The sequence below is a fragment of the Nyctereutes procyonoides genome, unplaced genomic scaffold (assembly GCF_905146905.1).
Source record: "Nyctereutes procyonoides isolate TBG_1078 unplaced genomic scaffold, NYPRO_anot_genome, whole genome shotgun sequence".
In the NCBI taxonomy this organism is placed as follows: domain Eukaryota; kingdom Metazoa; phylum Chordata; class Mammalia; order Carnivora; family Canidae; genus Nyctereutes; species Nyctereutes procyonoides.
Genome location: NW_026575020.1, coordinates 52,496,567 through 52,520,339, shown reverse-complemented (window position 1 = coordinate 52,520,339; position 23,773 = coordinate 52,496,567). Strand labels below are relative to the sequence as shown.

The 23,773-nt window shown below is 43.9% G+C and overlaps 1 long non-coding RNA gene across 1 annotated transcript; it reads left to right on the top strand.

Moving 5' to 3' along the window:
* The first annotated feature begins 1,112 nt into the window (after window positions 1–1,112).
* Window positions 1,113–22,838, top strand: LOC129511869 (uncharacterized). The gene is made up of 2 exons (XR_008664930.1): window positions 1,113–1,371; window positions 20,619–22,838. It is a non-coding gene; the product is annotated as an uncharacterized LOC129511869 (long non-coding RNA).
* Window positions 22,839–23,773: the final 935 nt, after the last annotated feature.

Sequence of the window (23,773 nt, the reverse complement as noted above, 5' to 3'; positions counted from 1 at the left end):
AGGGTTCATGTCAAAAGGGTTTCCTCATTTTGTAGTTTCCCTTCAAATCAGGGGCTTTCCAAGCAGTGGCTCTACCTCTGCTTGTGTGACAAGGTGGCAGGGCTCTGAGATTATTGATCGTGTGTTGTCTGGGACTGGATGCCTGTGTGTGTATGCACACATACACCCACCCCCCCACACCCACACCCTCCCCACACACAGAGAGAAAAAAACTCTCCATGTATGAGCAGAGCCCGTTCGTGGGTAAAGGCTAGCAGTGCATTCTCTGTCATCATTCGCAATAGCTCCTAGAATGGGGTGGAAACTTTAATCATGTCACTGCTTTATTTCCAGCTTCTGTTATCTTTTGAACTCCTCTCAGGTCGGGGGGGGGGGGAAGGGGGGGATGGGTTCCCCAGCAGCCTGGGCTTTTTCTAAAGAGCCTTTGTCTCCCTGCCCAGGTATTAAGTTGGTGGCGCAACAATCATAGGTACATTTGGTTCACTCCCCGCCCCCTGCCCCCCCCCACCCCACCAAGGGCCGTCCTGGGTCTGAATGTGGGCCTGTGTTCTCCTGGTCCACCGTCCCCAGCCCTGCATAGAACTGAAAAAGAATGGGCCGCAGGAATGCACCAGAACAGAGCCAAATTGTTCAAGCTGCGTGAAGAAGAAAGAAAAAACGAGTTGGGGGGGGGGGTGGCGGTGGTGCTGGTTGAGGGAAGAAGAAAAGATTTCCTTGTTGGTTCGATTTCTCTGGAGATATTTGGAGGATAGCACAGCAATTTTTTTTTTCTTTTAGGAGGGGCACCCGGGAGCAAAAAACGAGAGAGCCGAGTTTTATCGGCCAGGCGGCCCGTGCTTAAAGGTGACATTCGAGAGAACAATCGCTAGGTTGTTTGGTCACCTTTGCTGGTATGAATGAAGCTTAAGAAAAGCTGTCTTTGGATTGCTACTAATAGTCATCTTCATCATGCCTGCTCTCCCTCTCTCTCTCCCTCTCCCTCTCTCTCTCTCTCTCTCTCTCTCTCTCTTTCTCGGTTCCCTTATGAAATAAAGGCACACAGGTAATAAACAAAGCACTATAAAAGATCAGATTGACGTGTTCTGTGGCTCATTCAATGTCAGGAGCAAGCCTCCTGCGCTCCGCTGCTAGTGCTTGCGGCACCAAAAGCTGGGCCAGGACCGAGGGATGGTGGTGGGATGAGGCTAGACCCCCTTCACCCATCCTGGAACCTTGCTGAATTCATCAGGGCCACGGCCTGGGTCCGCTAACCCACACCTGACGCCCGAGGGACAAAGGACAAGATGGCAGGGTAGAGACCCTTGGATTTGCTCCTTTTGGATTTTTGGATTTGGACCTGACTTTCTTTGTCAATCCTCATGCCCGATCCAGGTAAGTAGCTGCCTGGGTTGAAAAGCTGTTGTTCAGTTGAATCTGACTCCCCCGCCCTCAACTTCGAGGGTGATTCAGTTGTGACTCTTACTTTTTTTCCTCTTTTTTGTCATGGGTTAGGTCCTAGTGGGGCAATCTCCCAGCAGACCCCTCTCTGGCCACCTGCTATGTGAGAGGCAGGCCAGACTCCACAGGGATTGTAGCCACGTGTAGCAATGAGCTGGATGGGTTCATCTGGTTTGGGAGGACAGTCAACCATGGGTGGATGAAGAGCAGCGTGAGGGATTCTTCTCCCGACAGGCAAGCTTTCTTGCCATTAGTCTTCTCACTCCTGGCCGGGCCTCTGCCTTTGGCCTTCAGCTTCTCTGTAATTCCCCTGTGCTTTCCATTTGCAAGATTCACCATAAGTGCACAAGGGACCTGTGGGCCCTGTCTGGTTTAAAAGACAAGAAGCTTAGGTGAGTGAACAGTGGGCATCAGCTGTGGATCTGGTTTCTTCTAGTGAGTTGGTACCCAGAGCTCCTTCTAGAAAGTTCATCCACACGCAGGTGCTGGTGAGCTGGGCTCCTATAGGCTGGGCCCCTGAGCAAACGAGTCACTGAAGGTGAAAGGGGGGGACCCCAGGGTTTGGGGGCTCTGCTATTCTTTGCGCTGCTATCTGTTCTTCTCTTCGTGGATCACAAACACCATTACTGAGAATATAAGCTCGTAATCGACCCAAATGAAATTATGTCAATTTTGCAGAGACAGGAATATGAGATTGGAGTGGTGCGTGTGTGTGTTGGTGTGCGGACGAGCACAACTGACTGTGACGTGCATCCTTCAAAGACCCGCTTTACGAAGCCACGAAAATGCCTGTAGTGCACACAGACAGCGTGATGACACCAGGGACTTAGATCTATGCATCCTAAAGGGAAAATCATCCTAGCATCTTTGCACTCACTTCGATCTTCTCATTAGTGAGTAATGCCAAAGAGTGGTTCAGTATATGCAGCTTATAAGATTAGTTTATACAATATGTTTAGGCTCAGGATTTTTTTAAAGGTTTTATTTATTTTAAAGAATTTTATTCATTATTTGATATATATAGAGAAAGAACACAGAGGGAGGAGCAGACTGAGAAGGAGAAGAGGCTCCCCACTGAGCAGGGAGACTGATGCCGGGCTCAATCCCAGGACCCTGGGATCATGACCTGAGCCGAAGGCAGGTGCTTAACCAACTAAGCCACCCAGGTGCCCTTTGGCTCAGGATTTTGGATACTTCCCAAATGGCCCACTTATTGTTATTATTAATTTTATTTACTTTTTATTTTATTTTATTTTATTATTATTATATTTATTATATTTATATATAATATAAGTATATAATATATAAAATATATATTTATATATTATTATATTATTATTATATTTATTTTTAATCCCCATTTTGGGACTCAACTTTGAAAATGATTCAGCGGGGCTTATCTTCCAATTATTACAAAGGGAGGATTTCTGGAATTTAACGAAAACTGAAACCTCCCAGATAAGAAAGATGCTACTTCTGTGTGTGTGTGTGTGTGTGTGTGCATGTGTGTGTGTGTTCATGTGTGCGTGAAAACATACACTATGGAAGTTGTATACAAACACTGGAGTAGTGCTGGTTCCATTTAGGTGTGTGTACAGAACTATGAAATAGTCATAAGGGAGAATATTGAGTCGTTGTGACTCGGTTATTTAGACTCAGGCTCTAGATCTTTCAACAGAGTTTTTTTCCCCGAGAGCGTTCTGGGGCAAAGACGTGGTATTAATTCGTAGGAACGGGGTTATATGTAATACCTCATTTATGTATTTCATAGACATGCCCAAAGTTTAACATGTCTTGGTCTGCTCTATAATGAATAATAGAGGCTTGAAAGCTTTCCCGATTTGTCATCACATAGAAAATTTCCTCTTTGTTTGCTCAGCGTTGAGACTTTTTTGTCTGTACCTGTGTTTTCCAAATGGCACTGGTTTCTCGGGACGCAACAGGGCTTTGAATAAGGCTGCTCTAAGAGAAACCCACCAAATGCCTGGCCTTCACCGGTGCCGGGAACATAGCAGGGGCTCAGTAATCTCTTGAAGAATAAAGGAATGATTGGATAGGGTCTGGGCGGCCGGCGATGAGTGTTCACCTCTGTATTTATTTACACACATAAGTACTCTCTTGAGTAGAATATTCAGAGTCATTGGACCAGCTGTCTTTGAACTCAGCCAACATATTCTTTTCTTGGTGTCTCATTTACCGTATCTGTAACTTAAATGCAATCCCTCGATTGCTTTGGTGTTAGGTAAATATATCACCAACCTTCCTGTCCTTAGAATTTTCTCCTTTGTATAGCTCTCATCATTATCCATATTTATTCAAGATATATTATGGATTTGGGGCACCTCGGTGGTTGAGCGTTCTGCCTTCAGCTCAGGTCGTGGTCTTGGGGTCCTAGGATCGAGTCCTGAATCGGGCTCCCCACAGGGATCCTGCTTCTCCCTCTGCATATCTCTCTCCCCTTCTCTCTGTGTCTCTCATGAACAAATAAATAAAATATTTGAAAAAGGAAAAAATACATATTATGGATTTTATTGCTATATATCATATAGATGTCAATATGGGCTAGCACAAGAGGTCCCTTTCTCTGAGATGAGAGTTTAAAATATGTATGCAGTGTAAGTACGTGTACACCAAGTCCTCAAACAGAATTTAATTTCCTTTCCCAATATATACTCATTACTCCAGGTGGGAGACTAGAGCGGCCAGCAGGATATAGTACAGGGGTCAAATATTGTTATTCACATAAGGTGAAAGAGGGAGAGAGCACATCATTCTGGAGAGTTCTACAAAGAACACTAACCGCAAGTCACAATCTACAGCTGTGTTCTAATAAGCACAACGTTGGGTGAAGCCGTTGCCAATGATGTCTGGCCCCGGACATCTGCCTTCACAGACTTATGGGGGCATAGGGACCCAGGGCTCAGACATGTGCATTATTCACTGTTTCTTTCTCTGCTTATTAGCCTTGTGGGTAAGGGCAGCATTAAGCAATGGCCCAGCAGCCTTCAAGAACAACGCGGCAAAACGCAGGAGAACACACAGTCTTGTGTTTGGGGCTTTAAGAGGCTCTGAGGTGACTTGGTGCTTGGGAGGATTTGAGAACAGATTGGCTTATAGCCATTACTGTTGGCTAATAATTGCACTAATCTTTTGGAGGGAGGTTTTGTGTGTGTGCATGTTCCCCCTTCCCTCCATCCCCAAGTCAGGGAACAATGGGGGACTTGTGTTTCGGGACTATTCCATGGGATAGGTCAGGGAACTTCCACTGCGTGCATAAGATCTGCCATGGATGACCCACAGCATTAGCCCCAAGCTGTCATGAAGGAGCCCGAGACCCAAGCACAACTGCTTGGGCCACATTGCAGGGAAACTTTAGCTGAGCCAATTGAGCAGTAGCTATTTGGGGATTATCAGATCCGGTGCCCTTTGGGGACCTCAGAAGCAAGGTGCAATTCTTGCTGGTAGGGAAAGAAGCGAGGAGGGGTGTGTGCGTGCGCATTTCCGTGCCTGTGTACACTGCATCCTACTCATTTTTCACACAGCTGAAACTGTTCTGTTGTCTTTAGAACAGATTATATTTAACTCAAACTCAGAGTAGAGGTGTTAAGTGGAGACATTCCCCCAGAATGAACCGTGCGTGTGCACACACATGTGCATGTAAGTGGTGGGGGCGGCCAATGCGTCCATCTGCAATGTTAAAGTCAGGTTGTCAGCTCTCTGAGGAGTGAAACTCATCCCCTGCATTGGTCCAGGATGGGGACGTGTCCTCTGATGCAGAAAATGTTTCAATGTTCAGTTGTGATGAGAATTCTCCCATAATTGAGAAAGCAAGGACTTGGTAAATATGTCAGAAGGTCAGAGCAAGAATCTCAAGGGTGGTAGGATCCAGAGGGCAGGCCGACTTTGCAGCACATCCATCACCGTGGGTGCTAATTTCCTGTGCCCCCCCCCCCCCAGAAGGGAGCACACGATCACCTCCAACACCCCAGCCTGCCATTTCTGTTTAGTGAATTTCCACGAGCTGGTTGTTCACATGCAAGGCGTTGGGAAAGCAGGGTCCTCACCAGCATATCAACTGGGGTGAGCGCGAGCATTTTAATTCCACTCTGCCTCTCAGCCCGGGGTTCCCCTCCTGCCCACTTTGGGGGTATCCTGTGCCTCTCTCCATCTGCTCCCTGTTAAGCGACTCCTGGGTTTCATAACAAGGAGCCTGTAGTGGCTGGTGGATGGAGCACACTGTTCGTGTAACTTGGCAGGAGCTTGCACGCTGGCACCAGAGGGCAGTGAAAAGAAGAGGAGGTGAGCATGTGTCCATGGGACGGGCGGTGGGGGCCGAGGGCGGGGACTGGCCTCGGGAGGCCACCGAACCGCCACTGGTGGCTGATGCCCTTGGGAGCTGCTGGTCTGAACTGGATGGAGATCCAAGCAGAGACACAGATTTGTCCCTCTCAGACCCTGGGGAGTTCTCCAGCCTGAGTGTTCCAGCTCCCCACGAACATTTCCAAATTAAAATAAATAAATAAATAAAAATACGTGTGGAAAAGTACAGTAAAAGTGACAACGCCTCCCCAGGTTCCGACAGTTCTGCTTGACTTCAAGATCAGCCAAATTTCAGCCCCAGATCTGGGGTTTAATGTATCACCTTGAGCTATTAACCGTTTCCCTGCCTCTCCGGCTGGGGGGTCCTCTGGCACCTTGCCCCCAGCTGGCTCAGTGACATTGAAACCCGTCATCCTGACGGGTTTCAGGCCTGACCTGAAGAGCCTGGTTTTCTCTCATGGGGTCAAATCTGAATTCACTTCACTGTCACCTCCCATTGGTTTTTGCCAGGTGGTGGCTGAAACCGAAGAGCAAAGGCGTGGGACAGAACGAATGACTGCCGAGTCAGCTCTTGAATGGCCTAGAGTGTCCCTCAGAGGCTAGCCACCCCCCATCTAGAATATTTTTCTTGAGTAAGAGTCAAAAGGCAGAGAAAGGCTTATTCCGGAACTGAGAGGATATAGGATCCAGTCAATTGGGAAGCAGGGGGAGAGCTAATCTCATGCATGTTTTCTTTCTTTCTTTCTTTCTTTCTTTCTTTCTTTCTTTCTTTCTTTCTTTCTTCTTTCCTTTTTTTAAATTTTATTTAAATTCAATTTGCCAATATATAGGATAACACTCATACATGTTGTCCGTCAGCAAAATCCGTCTTTGTGGCACAAAGTGACATGGATGTCCCCATGGGCGTCTGATCTCTCCTTTGCCCACCATCTCTCTGGTATCATGTGCCTTCCTTTTGTCAGTAGGGTGCCCAGGATCTTCTTAGGCAATAACCCTGTATTTAGACCATTACCCAAGGTTCTCGTTTTCCTCAAAACTCCTGTGTCCTCAGAACCATTCTCCTTGGAGCCTTGTACTTTGGGGTCATGCAACTTACCACATGAACATGAGAAAAAAATCCATGTTCATAAATTGTTTGGGGGCTATTGGATTACTGCATTATCCAAAAAAGAGAATTTTAAAATGAAGGCATCTATCTTTTAGAAACAAACTTAACTTGGATGAAAAATTCTGTTTTATTTTTGTAAAGATATAAATTTTATGATCTTAAAAGAGGCAGCAAGTTGGCATGACTTCTAATTCAAAGTATATGTGTGCATATAGTGAAATCTCTCAGTTCCTGAGTTACTGGAGATTCAATCCAATTGAAATTGCCAGTTTATGGCCTGTTTTTGTCCACACATGTTTTGTGCACATGGGAGCAAATATATTACCTCTACCTTTGTGAAGTGTTTAATGAATATTTCATGTTAGAAAAGTTTTAAATTCAAAGAAAAGTTGCAGAGATATTACTGAGTTCCAATCTGTACCATCAGCCAGTCCCTCTCTTGTTAACATCTTATTTTATTATGTACATTTGTCACAGGTAAGAACATTATCATTAACTACATTTCGGAGTTTATCAGATTTTACTAGTTTCACTCCCATGTCGCTTGCCTGCTCCAGGATCTCATCCAGGACACTACCTTAAATTCCATTGTCACGTCTCCTTGGCCTCTTCTATTTGTGACAGTTTCTCAGACTTCCTTTGTTTTGATGATCTTGACATTTTTGCAGGGGGAGGGCTGCTCAAGTATTTTGGAGGATGCCCCTCAATTTGAGTCAGACTGGTGTTTTCCTCATGTTTAGCCAGGGTTTGTGGATTTGGGGGACGATGACCTACGAGGCGACGTGCATTTCATCATTGTATCATGGGTACATGACGTTCAAGTAACTTATCGCTGGTGATGTGACCCTTGATCTACTGAGTAAGGTAGTGTTTGCCAGGTATCTCTGCTGTAAAGTTGCTTCTCCTCCTTCCATACTGTATTCTTTGAAAGAAAGTCAATGGGGTGTGTGTGTGGGGGTTATGCATCCCACACTCAATGGGGGAGGGAAATTATGTTCTACATCTTTGAGGCCCCTTTAATTTTTAACAAATATGACAGCATACTTTACAGGCTTCACTGTGCCTTGCCTTTCCTTTTTTTTAAACAATGCGTTTTAGACATGGCTCCATTTTTGATATTTAGAGAAATTCCATATTGGTTATTAATTTTGCATTTATTCTGTGGATGTATTGATACCATGACTGATTTAACTAGTCTCCTTGTGAAGGGCACTGAGGTTGCTTCAAATGTTTTGGTCTTGTAAACAATCCTGAAACAAAAACTTGGGTACACATTCAAGTGTATCTTCAGGATACATTCCCCAAAGTTGAGTTACTACTTGAAGAGGATGTGATTTGCAACTTCTCGAGCTTTGCCATGCTGCCTTCCATAGACAGTGGAGGAGTTTCTGTGCCCTCAGCAACGTCCCATCAAAATGATTCCGTGGATGAAATTTCAAGTTGGTAGAGGAAACGTTCTTAAACTGGTGGACCATTCAATGCTTCGGCGGGGCTCCTTCATTCATAGTGCAATACGGAAAAAACTATGGGTGATCCAATTATCTAGGTGCAACATGGCCTGTGAGCTAATTTAATGAGTCTAGAGCCCAGCCCACATGCCGAAGACTTCATTGTGTCTCCAGCTTTATTCCTTAACTAGGCTCCTACTCATGGCGATTTCCTGGCATGCTCTGGAAAGCCTCCTATCTTTGCATAGAACATTCTTTATTCTTTGAAGACTCTCATCTTCTTCCCCAACTAACCATATACCCAATGAAAGCTAACAACTTGGTTATGTCCATTTGGCTCATTCTTTGTCGTTTCAGCACAAACGCACTCCCTCAGCCTTATATATTTTGCACCTGTATGTTGCCATGCTCAGACCCTGAAGTCGTTGCTATATTGAACAAAGATTATGCCTCCCAGATGTATTGGAATATTCTAGGACAGGATATTATATTTTCTCTTTATCTCATTCTCCAAAGGCTCTTGAATCTAACATGCTGTGAGTCCATGTTGTTAGTAGTGCTGCCAATAAACTCTCTTCTCCTCCATCTTCTTCAGGAAAGAATCGGGTGGAAGGAAACCATTGGTGTGAAGATATCTTCCTATCATTGGTCTCTCTTCAGAATTAATGAGAGGGAGAAACATTTTCTTTTTCTTTTTCTTTTTTTTTTTTTTTTTGGGGAAATATTTTCTTTGAAACTAAGGGATGATTTCCCAGAGGTGGTGAGAAATAACTATAAAGGTCGCTAGTAAGATTTGAAATTATCTGGAAATGTTGCAAATCACTGAAAACTAACTCTGGGCCACAAAGGCATTGTGGATGGTAGGGGCCATGGTTTCTCTGCTGTGCTGGCACTGGGCTAACGTGAATTTACTTAATATCACTGGGTTAGCTGCCGACTGGGAAGGCTCTCCCACTTGGCCTCATACTAGTATCCTTATGGTGTAAATCTGAATTGAGGCAGGAATACTCTGCTCTCACACAAGTTGTCTTTTGCCTCAGTCTCTGAAACCCAGACTCCTATGGTCAGAGCCTTGGGAATGCCAGTCTTGCATTTGGGGACAGACTTTTTATGTGGCCAGTGAAACATCCCCCATCATGCTTCTACTCTCTAACCCCCTTAAACATGTCTATTAACATGGCTCTTATTTCATCTGTTCCCACCCATTCAATCTATTTAAATTATGGGATTTTAGAATTTGAAAGAGTCTTGGAACCTTCAGGAAAAGGAATCCAGAAAGGTAAAGTCTCTCTGAAGCCTCACAAAGCTGGTTGAAGAAGCCCAATGCTCAGCTCAGGTTCGTCTCTAACATCCAGAAGATTTATTTTTTTCTATCACATTTCCTTATTTATTGAGTATCCAATAATAATGGCTAACATGTATGGAGTCCTTTCTAAGAGGCCAGCACACACTAAAGGTTTTACCTGTATTATTCCCTTGCAACAACCCTCTAAGGCAGGCAACTACCATTTTTCCCATTTTGCAAATGAGAACATAGAGGAAAGTGCTGAAGTTACTTGCCCAAGATCACATGGCTAATAATAGGTAAAGTCAGGTCAGTCTGATGGGCAGAAAGCACCAAGGCAGCGTGTGCTTTTCTGGACAACATTACATAGCAAAGCAGCCCGTGGAGTGGACCACGTTGGGTTTTGCAGAGAGGTTATGGCAGAAACGATCTCTGCCCTTGGCGGTTTTCATTCTAGTTGAGGGGGCGCTAGGGTTGCCAATAAAATACGGAACGCCCAGTTACACTTGAATTCCAAATAAACACCAAATATTTTTTAGTATAATTATGTCTCAAACATTACACGGAACATATTTATACTAAAAATTACTTGTTGTTTATCTAAAACTCAAACTTAACCGGACATTCTGCTCAAGCTGGCAACTGCACGGAGAGCATCTAGAAAACATTAGAAAGCTGATGCTCCTGCTGCGTCTGCTGTACACGCTCCCTTATCCTCCCCCCATGGTATCTTCTCCCTTTCTTACTCTATGCCCCTTCTTGGTGGGCCCCTCCCCACCATAGGCGCTCCGTCCAGAGTACACAGCCTTGCGACACGGTGGCAAGTTGTGGAGCTATGTCCCAGGCTGGCCAGCAGCCCCGGGGTGTGTCCTGCAGCTCCTAAGGCCTCCACTTTCCTCCAGGAGCACTCTTCCTCTTGGCTCTCCCTGGTTGCTCTGCCCAACCCTACACCACCCCAGACGTCTGTTCCACCCAGGTCTCCACCCTGCCCAGTGGGTGCACTGGTTTGCATCAGGTCACTGTGTGCTCATTAGTATTCACCCAAGTCACGGGGCCCAAAGGGAATGAGACAGCCAAGCAATCTGGCTACTTCTTCATCCTCTCTCTGAGATAGGCTTTCACGGGAATCGGGGTGGCTGGTGGGGTGGGGTGGGCGGGTGCTCTGAGCACACGAGCGAACAGTCACTGCCTGTGTACTCTCTGGGATGGGGGCGTTCCGCTGGCTATTTTAAGGCCAGACTGGTGAATGTTGGGTTCCCCTTCGTTTACCTAGGCTCTCAGTATTTTCCCTGGCACACTCTGAGGTGGTCACAGAATGTGGGAAACCAGGCAAGGGAAAAAATTAACGCTCTGCGATGACGCCCCTGGTAGCTACTGCTAAGTTCCATGGAAAAGACGGGAGTTGGGGGGGAATGGGGGGCTCACTATCTGTGCCTATGGGTGTCTCCAAAAGCTTTTAGCTGTATTGGCACCTACTCAACCCTAGAGATGGTGGAAAAAGAAAATTGGCTGCTAACTCAGTCCGAGGCCTGCCTGGTAGCCCCAGCTCCACCCACTCCTGTGGAGTGGCTTTGCCCACAGTGAATGCCCCTTTATCGTCAGTGAGCGATACTGATTTTTCAAAAATACTGTGTAGGCCTTGTGTCCCAGATGCCTGTGGCATGCTGGCTCTGCTTCCCTTTCAAGGCTGTTGGCTTAAAAACCCACCCAGAAACCTGAGAAAAATATCTGCACTTGGCAGCTCAAGAGCCTGACACCAACCACCTTCTGTTTCTTAGCCCACTGGCCACAAGCTACCAAGTGGACAGTTATTATAAGGGAAGGAAACAACTTGGGTAGTGGAAAAATGCAGGAGGCAAATCACAGTTGGTTAAAAGTCCTATGGGGAGCATGCCCTGCATTGCTTAGACTCGCGCGGCAAAGTCTTAGTTCATCATCTTCCCCGAGCGGTAGGTTGGCTTTGCTGGAAAGTTCCATTGGCTTTCTGAAGGTTTGGCCCACTTGGTTAGCAGTTTTCTATCAGAGCCAATAATGGAAATTGAGTCCAAATGTGGGTCTTAAGTTGAGAGTGTGATCGGATGTTGGATTTTCCCATGGGTCAAGTATTTGTTTTATGTTTACTGTATACCAGGCACTTGATGAGTCATTTTGCATACATTATGTCATTTGACCTTTACAACAACACCGTATGGTAGGTGCCATGGGACCCACTTTATGGATGCCAGGCTGAGTGTCTTGACTCAGCCACAGACAAGGTCAGCCTGGACTACCTCCTGTGTTGTAGCTCCTGTTAGACTAAGTCTCACTAATGGGAGGATTTTTTCCTTGAGCTTTTTTTCCCATCTAATTGCAGCTTCGCTCTTCCTGGAAAAAAATTGGTCATGCCTGGATTGAGAGATTCATTTGAAGATTTTTTCAGTCATTTATCACATATTCGTAACTGAGTTTTATTAAGATGCAGGTGATACAGTCTCATGACTGTATCAAAGGTGTATCAAATGCCTCACTGAAACACTATCGTCTTCTTGTTGTATCTGGATGGGTTCTAGAGAGTAGGGGATCACGTGTATACTTAACGGGTCAAAAGAGGGAGACTATTAAGTGTTGTTTTTAGCCGACTCATAATGGACTTCAAGATATCACAAGATAATTACTTGAGGCTATTAAAATAGGTCCAGGGAGGTCTATGAAACAATGCTCCATGTGACCTGTTGTTCCTTATAAAGGTAATGCCCAGCATTTATATAAGTTCTACGTGTTGCTTTCTAATTTCCTAGTTGGAAGTAAGCAGTGGCAAAGTACTCAAAGCTCCCAGTATCTAAGTCTAGACAAAGTCACAATTTCAGGTTCTAACAATTACGAGGTCCCCACTGGGATCTCAGTTCCCACTATTTCTTCTATCAACCAGCATACTGTGCCCTCAGTTGTTGTTATCACTTCCAATTTGGGTGACTGTCCACTGGTCTTCATTTTGAAAATTCTGATAGCATCTGTAAGTGAAAAGTCCAGAGGCATTGGCCTGTGGCCACCCTCGTTATTAACACAGTTATGATTTTTCATTCAGTGCTTGACAACCCAGCAAGCACAGTCTCCTCATAATAGGCTGACCTTCCCTCTGCCTGGAGCCAGGAGTCAATGAAGCACAAGTACCTGGAAAAGACATCACGCTCTAGTTCTTACTCCAGAAGACATCAACCCAGCACCCTGGGAAGTGCAACCAGGCAGCGGTATTTGCACAGCCAAACTCACCCACCGCTCCTGATCAGATGGTTTCCCCTCCTTCTATGAACATTTAATCTAACCTTATGCATGTTTTGGGGGCAAGATGGCTCTTATATATTTTTACTGATTACTTTTTCCCCAAACTCTTTTGCTTCTGTTCTTTGTATGATGCAACATATAGCATTCATTCCATAACATCTCTAAATTACCTACTGTGGGCAAAGCCCTCTGCTTGGTGTGCTGAAGAATGTGGTTGAGGTCAAGTGTGAACAAAGGGGACTCAGTGTGCCTAGGATGAACCAATAACCACGAGTTGACACACAGGTTGTACAAGCACAATACTGACAAAGCATCGTAAAGAAGTGCTTTTGCCAAAACATTTAGGTCAACTAAATCGCATAGAAATGAACTAGAAACATATAATGCATTTATTCTTAGCTTCATTCAACATAAATTTTTTGAAGGTCTTAAATGTCCAAACCTCTGAGTTCAACCATAAGTGGAAAATGGATAAGTTTCTTGTCCTCAAGTTGCTTATAATTAGGGTTCTAAGAGAGACTGTAAATAGCTCTTGTTTATATTTTTGTTGTAAAACATGAATATGGAGTCTACTATTTGCCAGGGAATTTGTTATTTGGAAAATGCAAGCATACTCATTAGATGCAGACAGATGTCACCCTTTTCCTAATCACTCTTAGATTTAAAAATATCATAAAAATTGGGGCATCTGGGTGGCTCAGTCAGTTAGGCATCAGCCTTTGGCTCAGGCCATGGGCCAGGGGTCCTGGGATTGAGCCCCATGTTGGGCTCCCTGCTCAGCAGGAAATCTGCTTCTCCCTCTCCCTCTGCCCCTCCCTCTGCTCCTGTTCTCTGTCTCGCAAATAAATTAAATAATAAATAATAAAAATTCAAAATAAGAGGAAAGTAAAGTTGACGTTGAAATAAATATTTTCAAGAAGGATTTCTCTGTGTTGAGGTCTTCAACTGTCGAGGCATGCTACACGTGCAAGATGAGTGGCTGTTGTGAATGTAATTCAACCTGGAAACCCTCACAGGTGGTGTAGATTCAAGACAGTTTTTGAAGAAGTTGAAAGACATGGATAGACAGAGCTCCAGGAAGGGGAACGGTCTGGTCAGAATGTTGAGGGAAGTGAGGAAGTCAGCATGGAGGTGGGTGGTGGGAACGGGGTGGGGGGAAGATTCACTTAAGACAGAAAGAGCGAAGCTGTGTGGTAAGGAAGGGAAGAATAATGAGGAAGAAATGGATGTAGGATCTACTCAGATCTTACATCCAACTTGCAAGGTTAAGGATTTTTTTTAATTACAATTATTAAAACAAATTTGGGGGTAAGCTCATCTGATTCCAAGGCCATGATCTTACATTTGCACTTACATTTGCACTGTGCGTGCTTTATAAAAGGGAATAGGAAAAGCTGCCGGAAAATAAAGGCCCAAGACTGAGAGTCCATCTACAAATTTTACCTGGAAACAAATGAAAAAAAAAATTAGCATAGAAAGTAAAGGGTGCATGAATTTTAAACATAAATATAAGAGGCGGAACATATTTTCATTTTTTCAGCTGGCCACTCCCAGACCCCCAGAAATCTTTTTGCAACTTTCCTGTGCTATTAACATCTATTTGGTTAAAACTTTGAGGAATACTACACTCCGTCCAGTCACCAACACTCACCTCTCAGTTTGTACACTTAACACAAGACATGCCATGATAAACATTTGTACCTTCAAAACAGTGTGGTATCAAAACACCTAAAGCAAACTGTTAGAATTTGCAAGAACAATTTGGGCAAACACACACACACACACACACACACACACACACACACACACACACACACACTTGTGAATCCAAACAAGCACAAAACCACAAGAAACAGCAAAGGGAGTAACTTCTGTTGGACAGTTCTCTTTGAACATCTCTTTCCTCTCTTTCTTATGGTACTTTTGGAAACTTCCAAGAGCTCTTTCAAGAGTCAACTGTACCAGCAGTGCCTACAGTTGGCGTATTTATGCCAGTGAAAGAATCTGCAGTGACTCACAAACTGTCAGGCTAAAGAATCTGCCTAGTTGGAGCACAAGATGGTGGCCCTTTTTCTTTCCAGGAAAAAAGATTTCATAGGAGATTGATGGTAGGTTTCCTACTGGATTGTTACCAACTTAATGGCTCTGCCTCTTCTCAGCTCTTTCTTTCGAAGGGGGAAGAAAAACAGCAACTATTTCAAGGATACAGTGAGAGAGAGGAGCTGTTGTTACCCTTGCCAGCTGATGCTGTGGTTGGTAATAATTTTAATGATAATAAAAATAGCATCTAATATTTCTGGAACAATCATTATATGCCAAGCACTAGCATAGCAGTTCTCAACCAGGGGTGATTTGACTGTTGTGATAGAGGGATGGTGGCATGTGGTGGGGACTACTGTCATGTAGCCAGTAGAGGCTTGGATGCTGCTAGACATTCTACAATGCAGAGGAGAGGGCCCCACCACAAAGAATTTTCTCACCCAAAATGCCAAGAGCTCAGTAACCTTGCAGCAGACTGAGGTTTTTACATATATTTGATTTTCAGAGTAACCCTGTGAACCCTCTTATTGTCCCTGCTTTATAGACAAGAACATTTGGGCTTAAAGTAGCTCAACTTGTTTCGGCCTTTGAAAGTTTTAAGGTTTCTTTTTTGAGATCTATTGGTCCTGTGATAACTGCAGAAAATTTAGGTTTGTTCAGTGGCTGGGAATTGGCTCCCTCACATGCCAGCATGAAAGTTTTCCCGCTCTAGCTAACCCAACCCCGTCCCATTCTGGGATGAGACTGGTTAACAGCTGGCGATAGGAGCAAGGGGAAGAACATATTATATAATGTCTACGAAAGTCATGAAAAGTTGACTTAACTGCTATGATAAGCAACCAGTAAGATAGAGAATAAGAATCTGCAGTGATTTTAAAAATGCATTTCCAGGCATGGTATCCAGACTGTCCCCCCACATCCTTAGTGCTCTACTCCTAAGTCTGATAGTGGCATGGCATGTGCTGTTGAGGAAACAGAGGCCCCGGTGCCACAACACTTAGACAAGAGAGGCTGTCTCGGTGCTACAACCACACAGGATTAGGTCATGGAATTCTGAGAGTGTTGGGTCCTTTGGAAGACAACTTCTGCTTTTCTTCTTCTTCTTTTTTTTTTCCTTTTTGATAAATGCCAAGCTCCTTGTCAAAATATTTATTATGACTAGAGACAGGAAAATTTGACTTTTTCTTTTGAATAGGTTCTCTGCCTCTGGCTTGGGTGTTCTGACCATTTCTCTTCTCTCTGCTCATTTTCCTTTCCTCTTTCCACTTTTCCACCTTTTTCTCAGTTCTTTCTAGTTCCATCTTTTCCTCTCACTTCATAGTATTTCTCACTGGCCATGTAAAATGTGGAACAAGGGAATTGTCCAATGGACAGGTTGTATGGCCAGGTCAATGAGGGCAAAGATCTCTTTTGTGTAGTTAGGAGGCACCCACTTTGAACACTTTTTTGAAAATGAATTAAAACCCCCTGATAGGGATCCCTGGGTGGCGCAGTGCTTTGGCGCCTGCCTTTGGCCCAGGGCGCGATCCTGGAGACCCGGGATCGAATCCCACATCAGGCTCCCGGTGCATGGAGCCTGCTTCTCCCTCTGCCTGTGTCTCTGCCTCTCTCTCTCTCTCTCTCTCTGTGACTATCATAAATAAATAAAAAAAAATAAAAAAAAAAACAAAGGGAAATAGAAAACTTTAAAAAAAAAAAAAAAACCCTGATAGTCTTTAAGCCATAACCTGGTAACAAAAGGGTACAAATCCAAATATTTTTCTCCTCGTGATTTTCAAAAACTTTCTGCCATAACCAGCACTCTGCTTTGTCCTATTGCTGATATAGATTTCAATATTATTATGGTTGTTTAATTAAATTGACTGAATTCAATGAAACCCAAAATATAAGGCAATTTAACAAACATTTGATAAGTTTGTATTATGGGCCAAGAAGAGTATGATGTGTAACTGACCCCCGCCCTGGGGAGCTTAGCATTTTGGTGGGGAAAAGGAATAAATAATACATCCCATTATCATATAGGTACTTACTATATGACATCTATATGACATCCCATTATCATATAGGTACTTACTGCCTAACAAATTACCCCAAAACTTAGTGGCTTAAGATAATACGAACTTATCATTGCACAATTCCTGTAAATCATGGATATGGGTATGGCTTAGCTGGATCCTTGGCTTCAAGTTTTCTTGTAAGAATGAAAAGTATTGATTTAGGGTCTATGGTCCTATCTGAAGCCTCAACTATGGAAAGATTCATTTCTTTTTTTTTTTAAAGATTTTATTTATTTATTCATGAGAGACACAGAGAGAGAGGCAGAGACATAGGCAGAGGGAGAAGCAGGCTCCATGCAGGGACCTCAGGATCACGCCCTGGGCAGAAGGCAGGTGCTAAACTGCTAAGCCACTCAGGTGTCCCAGGAAGATTCATTTCTTAGCTCACCCATGGAGTTGTTGGAAGGTATTCAGCTCCTTGATGTGTCCTTATGGGTCTCAATTTCTCACCAGCTGTGGGCTGAAGGACACCCTTAGTTCCATGCCACATAGGCCTCTGCAACACAGCAGCTTGCCACCAAAGTATGCAAGCAGAGAAGGCAATAAACAAAAAACAAAACAAAACAAAAGAAAAACAAAAACAAAAAACAAAGCATCTTATAGAAAATAATTTTAGAAATGACAGCCCATCCTTTTTGTGTATTCAGTTGATTAGAAGTGAGTTGTTAGCTTTAGCCCACACTCAAAAAGAGAGGATTACACTGAAGCCTGAATACCAGCTGGGTGATCACTGGAAGCTATGCCAGAAGCTGCCTACTACAGAAAGGTTAAGAGATTGCTCAAGAGAGGCTCAAAGAAGCTGTGATCCTGTTAACACAGGGAGTGGTGGAAGGAATCTTATCTCTAAAAGGCAATATTTTCTGGGGCATGTGGGTGGCTCAGTCGGTTAAGCGTCCAACTCTTGATTTTGGCTCAGGTCATGATCTCAGGGTTGTAAGATCAAGCCCCATGTGGGGCTCTGTGCTCAGCAGGGAGTCTGCTTGAGATTCTCTCTCCCTTTTCCACCCCCACCCCCACTCATGCATGTGTTAGTAAACTCCCTCTCTTTCTAAAATAGATACATTAATTAAAAAAATAAAATAAAAGGAGGTGTTTTCTGACTACACTGGACTGCACTAGGTTTTGGCATCTCCCCAGTGATTTGTGGAATAATCCTAGACTTTCAGAATTTGTGACGGGAGCCTTGGTAGCTAAGCACTTAAGGTGTTATGTCCCTAATCATGAAGAAACATGGAACCTCACCAGGGTCCTAAAAGAAACATTTATGGTTACTCTATTCAATATTTGTCTCAAGGAAATTTTCCTAATCATTTGCTCATTTAGTAGTTTACTTATTCACTTATTTTTGTATCAATTAGTGGTAGATAGTGAAACTCAAAGATAAATTACCTTGGAGAGACTAGATAATGGGATCTATAGTTATAAGTGAATAAGATTTACTTTTGAAGGCATCTCTGTAGCCTAGACAGAGGTTCAGCAAAATATGTCTCGTGGGTCAAATTTGCCTCCCCCCTCATCTGTTTTTATGTGGCTCATGAGATAAAAATGGTTTATACATTTTTTTAATGTTTGAAAGAGTAAACAACAGAATAATAATATTCCGTGATACATGAAAATGGTATGAAATTCAAATTGCAGTGCCTATAAAGCTTTATTGGGACAAACCACTCCTGTTAATAGATATATTGTGTATGACTGCTTTTGCAGAGTTGAGACCACATGATTCACAAAGCCTAAAATATTTACTGTCTGGCCCTTGAAGAGGAAGTTTGCCCACTCCTAGTCCGGAGAAAGATGGACACATAAACAAATAATTACTGTGTTGTGATATATGATATTCTAGACGTATATACCAGGGTCACCGTGAGCACACAGGTTCTGTTCATAACTGCTTCCGGGTTGGTGATGAAAGACTTCATGGAGGTCTCCTTGAGGATAAGTGAAGGTTTTCCTGATATAGGAGGTGTTAGAAAGGAAATTACTCATGGCACTTGTTAGAGATGGTTGAGGAAGACTTTAAGCAAGAGAGACTGCTGCAATGTAGATCTTGTAGCAAGAGAGAGAGAGAGTGGACCCAACTCTGAATACAACAAGGGCCCGCAGAGGTTTACAGCCAAGGAGCAGGGTGGGGGTCCCTTGGTGGAAAATTAGTAGGAGGACATACCAAGACTGGGGGGATTCTGGCCAAAGCAACACTACAGGATTTTTGCTAAAAGCTAGCCATGGTGATAAGATATCTAGGGTACAGGATGAGGAATTTGATCAGATATCAAGGGTGGGAGATTTTTGCAAAACTGATCCAGCAGGATTCCTGCTGAAACTAGCCTGAATGATCCAAGGACAGAGCTCAAGGTTGGGGCCTGGTCAGAAAGAAGAGTCAGAAGAGTCTAACTCAAGTTTGGTCAAAGGAAAGAATCTTTGAGCGTCTGTCAGGGGTGAAAAGAGAGAAAGGACAGTCTCTCTCAAGGGTCCTTAAATTGGTGACCATGGACTCCTCAGGGGGCTAAGGTGGCCCTGAAATTGTTCTCCAAACCTGTGTTTATATGCATATGTGCATTTCTTCCCCTCTAGGGAGAGGATCTGGTTCTTTTTTGTTGTTGTTGTTTTGTTTTGTTTTGTTTTGTTTTGTTTTGTTTTGTTTTGTTTTTTTGAGGATCTGGTTCTTACAACAGGTTTTCAACTATTGAGGAATCACTGTTTGGGGCAGACATGATGGGGGGCAGCCCATGCAGAGTCACAGATGTGTAAGAGAGACTCATCCACTTTCAGGAGCCAATGGTGAGAATACAAAATAGGTTTCTATGGAGTGTAGATGGAAATAAGGCTAACCAGGTGTCACCTATTGGAGGGATAACGCAGAGGTCTGAGGCTGACTCAGTGCAGCTAAAAGGACTCACTAACACAAAGATACCGACCAAAAAACCAAGTTAAACAGCCTTGGTCTTTGCTCTCAAGTGGCCACTCCATCAAAAGCAGCTGATGGATAGGCAGGAAGAACTCAGCCACCTACGGAGAGGCTGTGGGTTGGCAGTTGGCTATAGTAACGCTGGAGAAGTTGGCCAGATGTCCCACTCTTTAATCAATCCTTGATCAAACCCATCTCCTATTCCCCTAAACCAAAACAACATTGACTAAACCTGCCTGTGGCCCTGGGAAAGTCTGGCCAAGCAGCAAGAGGCCGGCACAAGACCCAGCTTCCTCTTCAGGAGGGGGTTCTTTATATTTGACGGTGCCGGGGGCACACAGAGCAAAAGAGAAGTCTCCAGTCCTGGCAGGGAAAGTCCCTCAGACGGAGGGATGGAGATTCTGGACGTGAGGTGTGTGGGGAGGAGGTAATGGTTTTCACTGAATTCCTTTTTATATTTTATTTAGATTAAGTTCTGCTCAGCGGGGTGATTTCTTAATTAGAGCCGCCCAGCCAGGCAGACCTCCAGCTCAGACCCCTGTGCTGCCTTCTAAGGTTTCATGAGGGACCTTGTCCTGCCTTATTTCCTGAGTTCTAATATTTGAATAGTGTGCAGTGGATTTCAATGGGAGGAAAGACATGTAATTTAATCATCTTTATTAGATTTTGCCTGTGGATGGGGAGAGGGGAAGGAAGGAGGAGGGACGTGTGTCCTCTCTTTGTTAATTTTCTTTCTTTTTCTCTACCTTTCTACCAGTGGTCAAAGAAGGAGGAGACCCAACGGCTGTTTCTTTCTCCCTTCATTTTTCCAACAAAGAAGCTTCATGAGAACATTAACACCGAAAGAAAATTGTGTTCACTGCAGGACTTTTCAAGGATCGGTGGAAAGATTTATGTAAACAAATTATTCAGTTCTTCCTTTGGTGACCTTGGGCCTAAGAGTGAACGCGATGATCCTATGGCTTTTTGCCCTTTCCTCAATACAGAAGCTGCAGACTGCGCTCAGCAAGACCTCACCAAATGGAGGAAAATTAAAGAGAGAAATGGTCCATGGTGTATTCTTACCCGCCATAAATTGGCGTCATTTTGGCCACCATCCAGGAGAGAGACACCAGCCTATAGAAACAGAGAAAGAAGATCAGAAGCTGATGGAAGGAAGGGAGGTTGGTCGTGCTGCTGTCCTCAGGAAGGTAGAGGGAAGCCGAGCAGGAATTAACAGGAGTGAATAGTCAGCAAGGGTGTTTTACAGGAAATAACTCTATCTACTGAGGTTTTCCAACAAATGCAGAATTCAGCGTAGCAGATCAAAAGAAAGAAAGGAAGGAAGAAAGAAAGAAAAAGAAAAAGAAAGAAGAGAATAATTATGTCCAGAATTGTCCCAATTGTCCTGCTCAGTGCAAACACACACAAACACACACACACACACACACACACACACACACACACACACCCTGCAGCCTATAATCCTCCCTCATGCCCCTATCCTGTTGATCTTTCTTCACTTAAAAATTATCGGCAAAGAATTTATTCATTTGGGAGAATTCCAGGCACTACATTTATGTTCAGTTCAAATGAAATGGGATCCAGACTTTTCAAACTGTGCTGTTCTGCAGATAAAACACAAAGGCAGGACCTCATTATCTGGAGACATGGTCCTTTCTTTTTCCTGTTGCCTTTTGTTTCTAAGCAATTTTAGGCTTGTTTGGAAAGTCTCATAACAGGGGCAGAACATTTTTCACCACATCTATTTCAGGAGGGTTTTTAGTTAGGAATAATGAATTTACCTCTAAACAGATGGAAGAGTTTTACTAAAGCTAGAAACGACACTTTTCTTAATATCCCCGATAGGCTGATCTTAATCCTCTCATTGTTAAAAATGCTTGGTCTATGAGAGTCTTATTTATGTGCCAAGTGTCTTTATTAAATCATGAAATTAACACAGAAAAAAATCCTATTACAATGGGTTTCTGTATATGATCAAAAGTTGTTCATGGTCCTGCTGATAGACTACTTATTCCAAAATTTAAAAAGGTGAAATCCCAATAGAGCCCAATGCTTGGCTGAGGTTTTAAAAATTCATTGTAAAATGGCCGGAGGGGTTATGAGGCCCCCAGCCAAGAAAAGGCCCACGTTTTATCAAGGCAGTAGTCCCTAACAAAAAGAAAACTGTGAAAGATAGGCCTCCCATTCACCCATACAAACGAATTCCTGGCAACATTGTAATATGATTTGACCTGTAGAAACACAACAAGTCTCTGATATCCACTTTGATTTTTAAGAACCTAAGAGGCAAATTCAAAGACAAATTGCACTAGTGAATCCAGGGTTGTGGGATGCTAAAAGAGTTTAAAAAGTCAAGAGAAGCAGTTTGGTATGTTTGTATATTGGATTTTGAAATTGAACTAAAAATATATTTTTTTGAATGCAGAAGTAGTACATGTTCGTCACAGGAGAAAAAATTCCCTCAATACCCTTCCCATTGAGAAAGTACACTGGTTTGGGGTTTCCAAACTCGATTCTTGCCTTTACATGAAAGTGAGTGTTAATGGCTCTGTGTTAGGGCTTAGTCTAGAAGCGCAGGTCCTGATGGACATTAGGAGAACCTAAAAAGAGAAAAAGAGATCCAACTTGGAGCGGTCAAGGTCTGTGGCCTGTTAGGGGGACCTGGAGGGCTCCGTTAACCACCTAAGGGAAGGCAACAGGAGGTCCAGATGAAGCAGAAGACACGGGAGGACCATGCACGATGGAAGATCTTAGGTAGAACCAACAGGTAGCAGATAAGCTGGGACAGACGTGACTGATGTCAGACAGAGAGACGGAGCCTGCAAAGGGCTTTGACCCCGGAGATGCGTTTAAAATCCTTTAGCCTTTCAAAGATGGTTAACCCAAATTACTTTTCTTGCTTGTTCAGATGCCTTAATATCTCATACCATTACCAAGGACCTGCCATGTTAAAAAATAAACATTTGGGAAGCGAGGGCGATTTTTCTCTTTTCTTTTTAATTGCAATTGTGATGTGCTCATGGCCTGACATTATATGAGGTCTGGCTTAGATTAGCCCCTGGCTGAGAGATCCCTGCTAATTTAGTGACTGCAATTATGCCTGCCTCTAACCACGGTCTGCTTTGTGTGGGACATGCCCTTGGAGTTGTTTTTCTCCACCAGAAGCAGTGGTTATGTTGGCCCTCTATACGTTTTTGCCCCATTGGTGAGACAACTGGCCGGGATTAGGGGTATGATCTGTGACCCTGAAACAGAGTGAAACTAATTGGCAGTGAGGGAGCAGATTCCATGTAGAGTGCGAGCACTGTAAGTACTCTCGTAAAAGACCCCAAGTGCCACAGGTGTGCACCTGCCTTCCAGCCCTAACGATTCTTCCAATAAAAGAAGCAAAAAGGAACAAAATACAAACGTTTTCTGAACACCACTGCCTTTGCTTGGGGTCTCACGCAGCCACAGGATGCAGGTAGGGGTGTGTGTGTCCCTGATAATCCAGGATGGCCAGCAGCCTTTGCTTGCAACCTGCAGAGGCTGGCAAGGAGGAAACGTTGCATAATTTAGAGCAGAAAGGGTGGGTGAGTGGATGAGGGGAGGGAGGCAGCGTGGGGGGGGGGGTGGATCTCCTCTCCTGCTCTATTAATCAACCGCAGAAGCTGCAACTTTAGGATTTGCACAGTTGGACTCCAGAGGAAGGTGAAGAGACTGCACATTTAAACATTTAAAATTTTTTTTTAAACCAGTTTTAAAATATAACTCAAAGGACACTCCCCCCCCCAGCACACCCAAATATTATTTATTAGCAGAAAGAAGCCTATGTCACGTGCTCTCTTTGAAACCACCTTCAGGCTTCTAGATTCACAATTGATACCAAGGAAAGCAACTGCTTGAGTTTGTGTGTTTGGGGGCGACAGG